This window comes from Pongo pygmaeus, chromosome 3, assembly GCF_028885625.2.
Source record: "Pongo pygmaeus isolate AG05252 chromosome 3, NHGRI_mPonPyg2-v2.0_pri, whole genome shotgun sequence".
NCBI lineage: Eukaryota > Metazoa > Chordata > Mammalia > Primates > Hominidae > Pongo > Pongo pygmaeus.
Genome location: NC_072376.2, coordinates 94,874,530 through 94,887,554, shown reverse-complemented (window position 1 = coordinate 94,887,554; position 13,025 = coordinate 94,874,530).

The window sequence follows — 13,025 nt, the reverse complement described above, 5'->3', positions numbered from 1 at the left end:
CTGCCTGCAGTCCTGAGTCTCTCCTTCTCCATGTAATCTCTCTAAGTGGCTTTGCTGGCAGGGTAGCTAGACCTCTCACATGCAGCTCAGAGCTCCCAAGAGCTTGAAAGAAGTGGCCAGGCCTTCTGAAGGCTTAAGTCCAGAATTGTCACAGCATCCCTTCTACTGCCCTCTATTGATGATGATGATGATGATGATTTTTTCTAATCAGAAGACAGCTGGAGTGTTACCTCTACTTACTAAACAAGTCACAAGCCCAGCCCAGGTTCAAGAAAAGGGTGTGAAGTGGAGGTGCAGTTAATCGGGGGGCTGCTAGTCTAACAGACAGTCACAACCAGTGCCATGGAAAACCAAGGATATTAGCAAAAGTAGAAGGTGCTAGTGACCTTGGGAAGCCGAAGCTGTTTACAGTAGCTGGGACAAGCTGAAAGTCAGACTGAGAAATAAAGAGAGGGCCTTCAAGAAGTTTCCTGAACGATTTCTGCCAGCGCTGAGCCTATTTTTGGAACCAGCATTTGGGGAAACTGATCTTGTGAGGATGGATATGTTTAGGGACACAGGGCTTTTGAGAGCAGCACCACCCCACTGGGGCACCCTCAGACTTGGGAAATGTGACTCGTTTAATGCCACTGGCTTTTAGTCAGGCCACAGTGAGAAGGAACAGCTCTAACAGGCCTCCAGCCAGGTTGAATGAGCTCATTTTTGTTTTAGCCAACCAGTAAGATTTGCTAATGTTCTACCTTAAGTGCCTTCTCCAAAGACATCCCTGTTTGCCTCATATGTTGAAACATCATTCCGTGTGGATATTTCAATGAAAATATCATTGGTTGACTTTTGTAACAGTAATAAAATGCTATGGCATCTTTGCCGTGAAGTTAGGGTATCCTTGGATTCTTCTGACTTTGGCTCCTGAAAGGAAGGCCTAGATCCAGCCCTGGTAGTAGTTCCTTTCTGAGGTCTCAGTCCCTTGAGACCCTGAGGTAGTTTGGCTGCCATTCTCACAGAAAAAAATGCATATTAGACCCCACTCCCGCCCCCCAATCAATATTCATTGAACTTTGAATTGCTTCAGAACACAGGTTGGCCTGAAGGTATTCCCTTATTAGGGAAGTGTCATGACTGCTGTCTTCTAGTCAAACTTGTAAAGAAAAAGATTCCAGTTCAGTATTTGCAGGAAGAAGCTTGAATCCTGTTCTTTTTATTGCATTGTTACATTGATTCATTCTCCATTTTGCTTTGGTTTTGTCTTGACTTGACTTTGGGGCTAAAGTCTTTCACCAGCACACAAGAGTTTGATTGTACAAATATATCTCCTGATTGTACAAATATATCTCCTGCATTAACACCTCTGCATGTTGCTTAAAATCAGTTGTTTTTATACTCAGAATGGAAATACCTGATCTTGGCTAGCTTTGTTTGTTATATTTATTTCATTTAGATTTCCCTCCATGAGGTAAGCAAACTATCATGTTCTTATGTAAACTTAGGCCAAGGCCAGGGTTATCATAGTCCCTAGGTTGCTAAGGCTTATCATGTGTTTGGTAAAAGGTGATTGCAGGTTCTCAGATGAGGTTACTTTACGTGGGATAGAATCAGGCAGAATGGCTGGATGATGGAGAAAGCTCGGGGTGCAGGTTTAAAAAAAAAGTTGTAGAAATGAAAAGTTCCAAAGAGGTGGTTTCTGAGGAAGTCAGAGAGCCCAGGGCCAAAGCAGTCCTTAATGAGTGAATCAGGTTATTTGGAAAGTCGGTGTGACGGACACATGGATGCCATCTACTTCTAGGTTGCTGGTAGGAGGTACTAAATATGCACAATATTCCACAGCTCACTGAGGATTTTAAAATTATAAGCATAGGATTTTATATTTTGGGGTGAAAGAATTATCTAGAATATGGTATTGGGTTTTTGAAAAAGCCAAATTTCACAGTCTTAGTAACTTTAAAAAGAAAAACTAAAAGGCACTTCATGTCTAGTGTGTGGCCCTTCTGAAACTTATGGTCATCTCTCCCACTGAAATCAAGGTCTTTTCAAATGTGGCTAAATGGGGATGAGAAAACACGGGTAGGACTTTCTTGGTGTGTGGTATGTGTGCATTCTTTGAAGAGCTCAGTTGCTTTGGGGAAACAGCCAAGAAAATGGTCAAGATTATGTTTAGAGGTTGTTTTATTGGGGATTTTAAGAACTAATAACATCTTGAGTTATTTTTAGTTCAGGGGGATGTGGAAAGGCTTGCAATTATGAAGTGTTTTGTTGTAGCCTAATATCCATAAGGGAAACTTGGACTGTAGACATAACTACAAAGCCAGTGCAGTTTTTGTTTTCTGTATGTTGTTGGGGGAATCAAGTTTTTACATAAAGCAAGCACATGGCCTCCCTGATGTCAGGATGCTTTGGTTAGGATCTGTATTTGCCCTCAATTTTGTTGAAATCTTTTTTCCCTCTTCCTCTTGAAAAGTTCCAAAATATAGTTTATTGGATCATTCATCACTAAAAATTTGTTCCTTTTTCACTACAGGCAGTTCACACAAGGCAAAAACTATTAAACAGTTGGCTTTAGTGTGTCGTATAACTTTGCTGTATATCAAACTAATTTTGACAGGTTTTCATCTTAAGCCTCAAATCACGTAATTAATAATTTGCTGTTTATTTATGACCTAATTGTGATTCTTTTATTAATAAAAGCTAATGGGAAAAGGATCCCTGATTAATAAATAAATAGATAAATCACACATACATAAGTATATATATGTATGTATATATACACACACACTATACACTGTTACATTGTTAATAGTGGCAAAAAATGGAAACAGACATTTATCAGTAGGGCTATGGCTAAATAAATTGTGACACATCAAATTATGGAATATTATTCAGCTGTTAGAAATGACTGCTCAGCTCATTTTTTGAGGACCTGATACCCAAACCAGACAAAAACATCAGAAGAAAAGAAAACTACAGACTGGTATGTCTTAGGAATATAGATAAAAAAAACTTCAACAACATGTTAGCAATCCAAATCCAGCAGTGTATTGAAAAGATTATACATCATGACCAACCAGAATTTATTCCAGGAATGCAAAATTGATTTAACATCTGAAAATCAATCCATGTAACACATAAAATTAACCCATTTATGCCTGAAGTTGCAATTTTTTAAATTTTTGCAATCAGACCTTGGCAATGACCTTAAGCAGTAGGATATAAATAACTCCCACATACTTATGGTTCCAATAATGGAACACTAGGCTTTAATAGGCTAATAGAATTAAGGAAAAAAGTATGATCATCTCAATAAACACAGAAGAAAGAATTGACAAAATCCATCACCCCTTCATGACAAAAGCACTCAACAACTAGACTAGAAGAGTATTTGTGAAAATTGATGAGGGCCACCTACAAAACACCCCACAGCTAACATCATATTCAATTATGAAAGGCTGAATGCTTTCTCCTAAGATCAGGAACAAAATAAAGATGTCCATTCTTGTCACTTCTATTTAACATTGTGCTGGAGGTTCTAGCCAGGGCAATTAGGCAAGAAAAAGAAGTAACAGCATCCAAATTGAAAAAGGAAGATGTAAAACTATCTCTATTTGCAGATGACATAATCCTGAATATAGAAAATCTTGGGGAATGCACGTGCACACACACAATACCAGAAGTAACGAATAAGTTTAGCAAAATTGCAGGTTACAAGATCAACATACAAAATCGATTGTGTTTCTGGCCAGGCGCAGTGGCTCACGCCTGCAATCCCAGCACTTCGGAAGGCTGAGGCAGGCGGATCACTTGAGGTCAGGAGCTCAAGACCAGCCTGGCCAACATGGCGGAACCCTGAATCTACTAAAAATACAAAAATTAGCCAGGCGTGGTGGTGCACACCTGTAGTCCTAGCTACTCAGGAGGCTGAGGCAGGAGAATCTCTTGAACCTGAGAAGTGGAGGTTGCAGTGAGCCGAGATTGTGCCACTGCACTCTACCTTGGGCAATGGAGTGAATGAGACTCTGTCTCAAAAAAATAATAAAAAAAAAAATAAATAAATTCAATTGTGTTTCTATACACTAGCAACAAACAATCTGAAAACAAAATTATAAAAAACGATGTATTTATAATAGCATCAAAAAGAATAAAATACTTAGGAATAAATTTAACAAAACAAATGCAAAACTTATATCTGAAAACTTCAAAATATTGTTGAAAGAAATTAAAGAAGATTTAGATAAACGGAAAAAAATTCCATGTTCATGAATTGGAAGACCAATATTGTTAAGATGGCAATATTCTCCCAAGTGATCTACAAATTCAATACAATTCCTAGCAAAACAACAGCTAGCTTCTTTGCCAAAACTGACAAGTTGGTTTAAGAATTCATATGTAAATGGGAGGGACACAGAATAACCAAAATAATTTTGAAAGAGAATAAAGTCAGAGAATGTCCTAGTCTGTTTTGTGCTGCTATAACAGAATAGCACAGAGTGGGTACTCTGTGAACAGAAATTTATTGGCTCAGTGTTCTGGAGGCTAGGAAGCCCAAGATCAAGGAGCCAGCATCTGACAAGGGCCTTCTTGCTGCATCATCCCATGGCAGAAGGGCAAAAAGAGGGCAAAAGAGGCAAAAAGATGGGAGAGAAAAAGAATGCAAAAGAAAGCAAGAGAGAAAAAGCGCTTGCGGGCAGGAGAGCTAGAGGGGCAGAGCCCTTATAGCCTAATCACCTCCCATTAGGCCCCACCTCCAACATTGTTGGATTGGGGAATTAGGTTTCTAATACAAGCTCTTTCAGGGACACATTCAAACCATAGTGAAGGACTCAGACCTCCTAATTTTAAAACTTACTACATTAATCAAGGCAGTGTGGTGCTGGCATAAGGTAGACAGATAAATCACAGATAGAATTGAGAGTCCAGAAACAAACCTTCACATTTATGGTCAATTGATTTTCAACAAGGGTGCCAAGACAGTCCAATGGGGAAAGGAAAATCTTTTCAACAAATGGTGCTGAGCCAACTGGATAAATCCATGCAAAAGAATAAAGCTGGACCCTTTCCTCATGTCCTACACAAAAAATAACTCAAAATGGATCAAAGGCCTAAATGTAAGAGTTAAAACTATAAAACTCTTGGAAGAAAGTATAGGAGTAAATCTGGCAGCCTTGGGTTAGGCAAAGTCTTCTTAGACATGACACCAAAGACATAAGCAACAGAAGAAAAAACGTAGCTAATTTGGACTTCATCAAAGTAAAAAACTTTTGTGCTTCAGAGGATATCATTATAAAAGTGAAAAGACAACCAGAATAATAGGTTGTCATATATATACATATATATATATTTTTGTTTGTTTGTTTGTTTGTTTTTGAGTCAGTGTCTCGCTCTGTTGCCCAGGCTGGAGTGTGGTGGTGCGATCTTGGCTCACTGCAACCTCTGCTTCCCGGGTTCAAGCAATTCTCCTGCCTCGGCCTCCCCAGTAGCTGGGACTATAGGCGCCTGCCACATGTCCAGCTAATTTTTTGTATTTTTAGTAGAGGTGGGGTTTCACCGTGTTAGCCAGGATGGTCTCGATCTCCTGACCTCGTGATCCGCCTGCCTCTGCCTCCTAAAGTGCTGGGATTACAGGCGTGAGCCACCTCGCCCGGCCAGGTTGTCATATATTTGACAAGAGACTTGTATGAAGAACCATCACAACTCAATAGTCAAAAGATAACTGAATTAAAAATGGGCAAAAGATCTGAGTAAACATTTCTTCAAAGAAGATATATAAATGGCCAGTAAGCACATGAAAAAGTGTTCAATATCATAGCCCTCAAGAAAATGCAAATCAAAACCACAATGAGATACCACTTCACTCATTAGGATGGCTATAATTTTAAAAAGACTTAATGGACAATAACAGTTGTTGGCAACTATATGGAGAAATAGAAATTCTTATACACTGCTGATGTTAATGTAAAATGGAGCCTCCAGGACAGTGAGCCAATACATTTCTGTTCACAGAATACCCAGTCTGTGCTATTCTGTTATAGCAGCACAATACGGACTAAGACATTCTCTGACTTTGTTCTTTGGCAGTTCTTCAAAAGGTTAAATATAGGGTTATTGAATGACCTAAAAATTTCACTACTATATATAACCAAAAGAAATGAAAATGTATATCCACATGAAAACATGTACATGAATGTTCACAGCAGCATTATTTCTAATAGTCAAATGATGGAAAAAACCCACATGTCTACCAACAGATGAATGGATAAAAAAAAAGTAGTACATTCTTTCAATAGACTCTACTATTTGGCAAAAAAGCAATTAAGTACTGATGCATGCTACAATGTGGATGAATAAGTTAAAGAATCCAGAAACAAAAGATCATATATCATACAATTCTATTTATATGAAATATTAAGAATGGGAAAATCCATGGAGACAAAAATTAGTTTAGTGGTTGTCCCTTGCAACCATTAATCTATTTTGGGGGGAAGTGGGAAATAATAGGTATAGAATAATAGGACTGATAATAGGTATAGAATTTCTTTTTGAGGCAATGAAAATGTTCTAAAATTGATTGGGGTCATAACTGCCCAACTGTGTACATCTACTAAAAATCATTGAATATACCATTAAATGGATATATTGTATGGTATATGAATTATATCTTAATAAAGCTGTGATTTTTAAAAAATAAATGAGTTAAATTTCTATCTATTGAGTTGGAGGAATGTCCATGGTATACTTTTAAGTCAGAAAAGAGAGTTCTATAGTAATATACATATCATAATCCCACTTTTTGTTTTAAAATGTGAATATATGTATGTACATGAACAAATTTTCAAAGGATGCATACCAGACTGTTCATACTGGAGGTAGGCACGAAGGGGTTGGAGGCAAGGGGAGATTATTAACTTTTTATTACACATATTTGGATTTTTTTCACTTTTTTTTTTGAGACGGAGTCTCATTCTGTCACCCGGGGCATCTCGGCTTACTGCAAACTCTGCTTCCTGGGTTCAAGTGATTCTCATGCCTCAGCCTCCTGAGTAGCTGGGATTACAGGCACGTGCCACCATGCCCAACTTATTTTTGTAGTTTTTAGTAGAGACAGGGTTTCACCATGTTGGCCAGGCTGGTCTCGAACTCCTGATCTCAAGTGATCTACCCGCCTCGGCCTTCCAAAGTGCTGGGATTACAGGTGTAAGCCACCACTCCTGGCCTTTTCACTTTTTTTAGAAAAAAACATTAGGGAGTTGATTAATTTATAAAAGTTTTGGTATTCTTGTTGAAAATAAATTCCTTTGACCAAAGATATTAAAAACCCAGGAAAGGATCCACCAGCATCCATGTAAGATTGCAGCAACTGGATTTCTCCCTGTGAATGACATTCATATGAGGTAACTCTGTTGCTTCCTACAGTTGCAAACACTAATGGATCTCCTTTTTTACTGTGCCAGTTAAACTGAACTCCAAACAATGATTGGTTATGATCTTCCTCAAGACTGTTTATACATTTGAAAGAATATTTGCATTTCTTTGACTTCCATTATCCCTTTCCTCAACTTTTCCTTTTAGGTGCCTTTGGCGTGTTTGTAGGTGTATTAGAGCATTCAGTGTTTGTAACACTGTCTTTTTTTTTTTGAGATGGAGTCTCGCTCTGTCCCCCAGGCTGGAGTGCAGTGGCACGATCTTGGCTCACTACAAGCTCCGCCTCCTGGGTTCACACCATTCTCCTGCCTCAGCCTCCCAAGTAGCTGGGACTACAGGCGCCCACCACCATGTCTGGCTAATTTTTTGTATTTTTAGTGGAGACGGGGTTTCACCGTGTTAGCCAGGATGGTCTCAATCTCCTGACCTCGTGATCCGCCCGTCTCGGCCTCCCAAAGTGCTGGGATTACAGGCGTGAGCCACCGCGCCCCGCCTCAGTGTTTGTAACACTTTCTATACTGATGGCATCATCATTCTCATCTCCAGAGAGGTCTGGGTTGCTGTTCTCGTCACTGCTTAGCTTCTCAGTTTCACTTTTTAATTGGGCATGTAGGACATATATTTTTTAAAAGTGAAATAAAGAAAGAAAATCAAATCATTGAAAAAGAGAGTGGGGACAGTAAGAAAGGGAGATTGGAGCAGGGGAGAGAGTGGAGGCTGACGGAAGGAAGTAGGGCAATCAAGCATAATAAAAGTGACCAGGACTTGCCCTAAAAGAGTAGAAATAAAAAGAAGACAGATTCCCAGGATGTTGTAAAAGTAGGATTAAGAAATAGGACTTAATTCCTGAATGAAGATGAGATCTTTTGAAGAGAAAAAGAGTTCTTGCTAACTCCCAGATTTCAGGCTGATCTATGAATAAGGAGGCTTCCTAGAGTGTGGTTTTGAACTGGAGGTACCGGCTGGCAGATCACATGAAGACACAGGATGGATGAGTGGTTTGCAAAGAGATACCATTAGACAGAGGGACAGACCAGTGTTAGAAGAGATAGGACCAGGTGTGGGATGTTGAGGACCACGTCTGCACAAGAGGAGTTTCCTGTGAAGGAATATGTGAGACGCAGTCAGAGAGGAAGAAGGAAATCCAGGAGATTGCAATGACATCCCAGGAACAAAAGGATGGGTGAGTTTTGAGGAGGACAACCAGGAGTCTCTGCAGCAATTAGCAGAACTCAGTGACCAAAGGGTCATTCACTGTAAAGCTACAAGGAGCATTTTTGACAGAGGAGGTGTGGAATTGAAAGATTAGTGGGGGCTGAAAGTAAAGCCAGGACTGGAAGTAAAGGGGACGTGGCAACTTTTGAGAATTTTCTCATCGAAGGGAAGGGAAGTGATGAAACTGGAGCTTGACTAAGAAGGCAGGATCTATGGAAGGTGTTTTTAGGATGGAGGAAATACGCGTATGTTTGTAGGCTAAGAGGAATGACCACTTGAGAGGGAGGGATCAGGTACCAAAAGAGAGAGTATTAGGAGAGGACAGAATAAAGATAACAGCTGATAGAGTTTGGCTTGGAAATAAAGTTGGAGACCTTTAACTCCTAAGAGGGTGGAGAGAGAAAGAGAGATGATAAAAAGATACTCTTTGGTGGAGAGAAGTTGAGAATATTTTCCAAGAGACCCCAATCAGGGATGACATTTAAAATATGTAACAACCAGTGCAGAAAGGACACCAGCCTGTCAGACACTGGCTACCCACCTCAGCAGACCTAGGAGGCCTCCTTCTCCGTTTACTGTTAACTCTTTATTTGCTGGATCATAGCAAGGTCTCAGGGTAAAGACTGGGCAGTTGGGTGGCAGACAGCAGAATGGGACAATAAAACAATCAGGCTGAAGAAACATCACTTGGTTAGAACTTTAAAAAACTGAATAAGAATTACTAAAAGTCCTCAAAAACAGCCATTTGTGGCGAAAAGGATATCATACCATAAAATGATTAGTCATTAGCTCTCTAATTTAGAAGGTTTTTTTTAATCAATAGAGAATGGATGACTACCATAAGCTTAATGCATGTTGGCAAAAAGTCCAAAGAGGGGACTGATTAAAATCAAAATTGCTCACTCTTTTGGCTTATTCTCTTGTAGCAGACAAGAATCTCCTAGTTAAAATAGGGAAAATGGAGTAAAATAGGGAAAATTTCAGTGAATTTCAGAACACAGGATCTGGGTTTCATTTGTGGCTCTCCCTCTGAACACCAGTCGCAGATGGCTTTGCAACTCTGTTTCTCACTGGAGGAGGATGGCAGGAGTGATACAGGACTCCAGAGAATACAGGAAAATGCTCAGGAATTCCCAGATCACAATTGCCAAGTGCATAATATGGAAACTGTCACCAAGGTAACATGTCACCTTCAAAGGAAGGCACCACTGTGCTTGTCAGTACCTCATTTTGGAAATAGTTCTTATCACTCCAAACCATTGCAGCTATCTCACGCCAGATATGCTGGTCTGACGGCTGCTCACCTGTGGAGCAGTCTGAAAACTTGGTCCTTGATCTGTGGTGTACTGTAGCCTTTCCAAATAGAATTTTCTTGCTGAAAGAGGCCTTGACAATCATCTTATCCAGGCCTTAAGAGGAGGTAACTACAGCTTATTTACAGTTATTTACAGACAGTTATTTACAGACACTTATTTAATAGAAGGCTAAGCAACATTTAGATTCCTGGCTCTTTTAATCCAGTATCCTTCTTTCGAACTTACTTGTTGGAAAGCTTAAATTATAATTTATATACATACAAAGGGAATTTCTTGACACATATGACATGCTAATAATTCAGGTATGATGTCAGAATGAGACATCCTCAGAGATTTTAAGACATAATATGGAGTGCATTGTATTTGAATGGATAGCTGATATGCTGACCCCAGCTAGGCTCATGGATACATTCAGAATGCAGCTTTATTTTCTTCTGTTAAATCTGCTCTGTGGGGAAAGTTTTCCTGCCCCTCAGATGACTGAATACACAGGCTCTATGACATTTTAGGTTACTCCCAAATAATTAAAAGGCCTCTGATTACTTTTAGCCAAAAATACACTCTCATTTCAGTAATTAATATGCGTAGTACAGGTCGGGCGTGGTGGCTCATGCCTGTAATCCCAACACTTTGGGAGGTCAAAGTGTGTGGATCACTTGAAGTCAGGAGTTTGAGACCAACCTGGCCAACATGGTGAAACCCCATCTCTACCAAAAATATTAAAAATTAACTGGGCATGGTGGCACACACCTGTGATCCCAGCTATTTGGGGGGCTGAGGTGGGAGGATCACTTGAACTGGGAGGCAGAGGTTGCGGTGAACTGAGATTGCACCACTGCTCTCCAGCCTGGGTGACAGAGCGAGACTCCGTCTCAAAAAAAAAAAAAAAAAAAAAGGTTGTTAGAAGAGATAAGATACAGGCATACCTTAGAGATACTATAGGTTCGATTCCAAACTACTATAATAAGGAGAATATTTCAATAAAGCAAGTCTCTCTCTCAAACACACACACACACACACACACACACACACGCACAAATATATATACACAGTACAATTAGACCCAGAAATCCATTTTTCGGTATCTGCCCAAAGGAATATAAATCATTCTACCATGAAAACACATGGACCTGTATGTTCATTGCAGCACTATTCACAATAGCAAAGTCAGGGAATCAACCTAAATGCCCATTGACAGTAGACTGGGATGGGCGCGGTGGCTCATGCCTGTAATCCCAGCACTTTGGGAGGCTGAGGTGAGCGGATCACTTGAGCCCAGGAGTTCGAGACCAGCCTGACCAACGTGGCGAAACCCTGTCTCTACTAACAGCACAAAAAATTAGCTGGGTGTAGTGGCGAGTGCCTGTAATCCCGGCAACTCAGGAGGCTGAGGCAGGGGAATTGCTTGAACCCAGGAGGCGGAGGTAGTGGTGAGCCAAGATTGTGCCACTGCACTCCAGCCTGGGTGACAGAGTGAAACTATGTTTCCAAAAAAAAAAAAAAATAGACTGGATAAAGAAAATATGGTACATATACACCATGGAATATTATGCAGCCATAAAAAAGAATGAGATCATGTCCTTTGCAGCAACATAGCTGGAGCTGGAGGCCATAATCCTAAACTAATTAATGCAAGAACAGAAAACCAGACACTGCATATTCTCGCTTAGAAGTGTGAGCTAAACATTGAGTACACATAGACATAAAGAAGTGAACAACAGACATGGAGCCTACTTGAGGCTGGCAGGTGGGAGGAGGGACAGGATTGAAAAAATCCCTATTGAATACTATGTGCGTTTACCTGGGTGACAAAATAATCTGTACACCAAACCCCTGTGACATGCCATTTACCTATATAACAAACCTGCACATGTACTCCTGAACCTAAAAGTTTTTTTTAAAAATGTGTGGTATGTAAAATAATCTTAAAAATTCCACACTTCACTGGGAAAAGGTGGGTAATGGTAGGCTTCCTGTGTTTTCCTTCCAGCCTAGTGCTTCCACCTCTTTCTACTCTCACTGGCTACCCGGTTCCTCCAGGATGGAAGAGGGGAAGAGAGAGCTGAGAAGCTGGAAAGGTGGTGGATGGCTCTCGCTACCATGGCTGCCTCTGGCCATGGCAGATGTTTCCAGCTGACGCTTTCTCTTATGATCCCTGTGATGGGTTTGTTGGACATCGCTTACCACAGCCACCCTGCTGGGGAGCTTCTCACCACCCATTCATCCCCTCAGCATGAGCAGGTTCATTTTGCCTCTGCCTCATCACTTTAGAGTCTTGCCCTGGACCCTGCACATTTGGAGGCAAACCTCTGGCCTCTTTCTGCAGAGACCCCTGCCTTTCCAAGCAATCCTCTTGGGTACAATCAAGGTCAATCCTGCCGTATGTCACTCTCTTAGACTTGTCTTCTGTGAGAGTAAATTACTTCCCCGACCACAGTCCCTACCTGATATTCAGGCCACTTTTGCTAACTCTGGTCCTTTAGGTTTCTCGGGCATGAGCCAGGCACCAGTCCATGGTATTCCCTAAACTGCAGAGGACATCCACGGAGCTCTCCAAGAGGTCTTCCTGAAGTCTTTCTCACTAGACTTAAGGTGAGAGAAAAGCCCCTTCCCCTCCCTCTTAAGTGCAGAGAAAGGGCCTCTTAGAACATCTATGACATGACAGGGTAAACGAGAAATTCAGGAACACTCCTTTGCAAATTCTACATAGTAATACAGAACTTTGTTTGGCATGTGAGTGTGGTTGACAACTATTATCTGAGGCCTCTCTAAAAATGGGAATAAAATAAAGGCTTCCATTTAACATCCTGTGACCAAATGTACTCTCACTATCGTTCCAATTGCCCTTACAAGGTTTTCTTTAATAGGCAGTTTTGATAACAATAAAATGCCATTCCAATGACTTTCTTTGATTGTTTTTTTTAGATGGAGTCTTGCTCTGTCCCCAGGCTGGAGTACAGTGGTGTGATCTCGGCTCACTGCAACCTCCGACCCCCTGGTTCAAGAATTCTCCTGCCTCAGCCTCCTGAGTAGCTGGGATTACAGGCATACACCATCACACCCAGCTAATTTTTTGTATTTTTA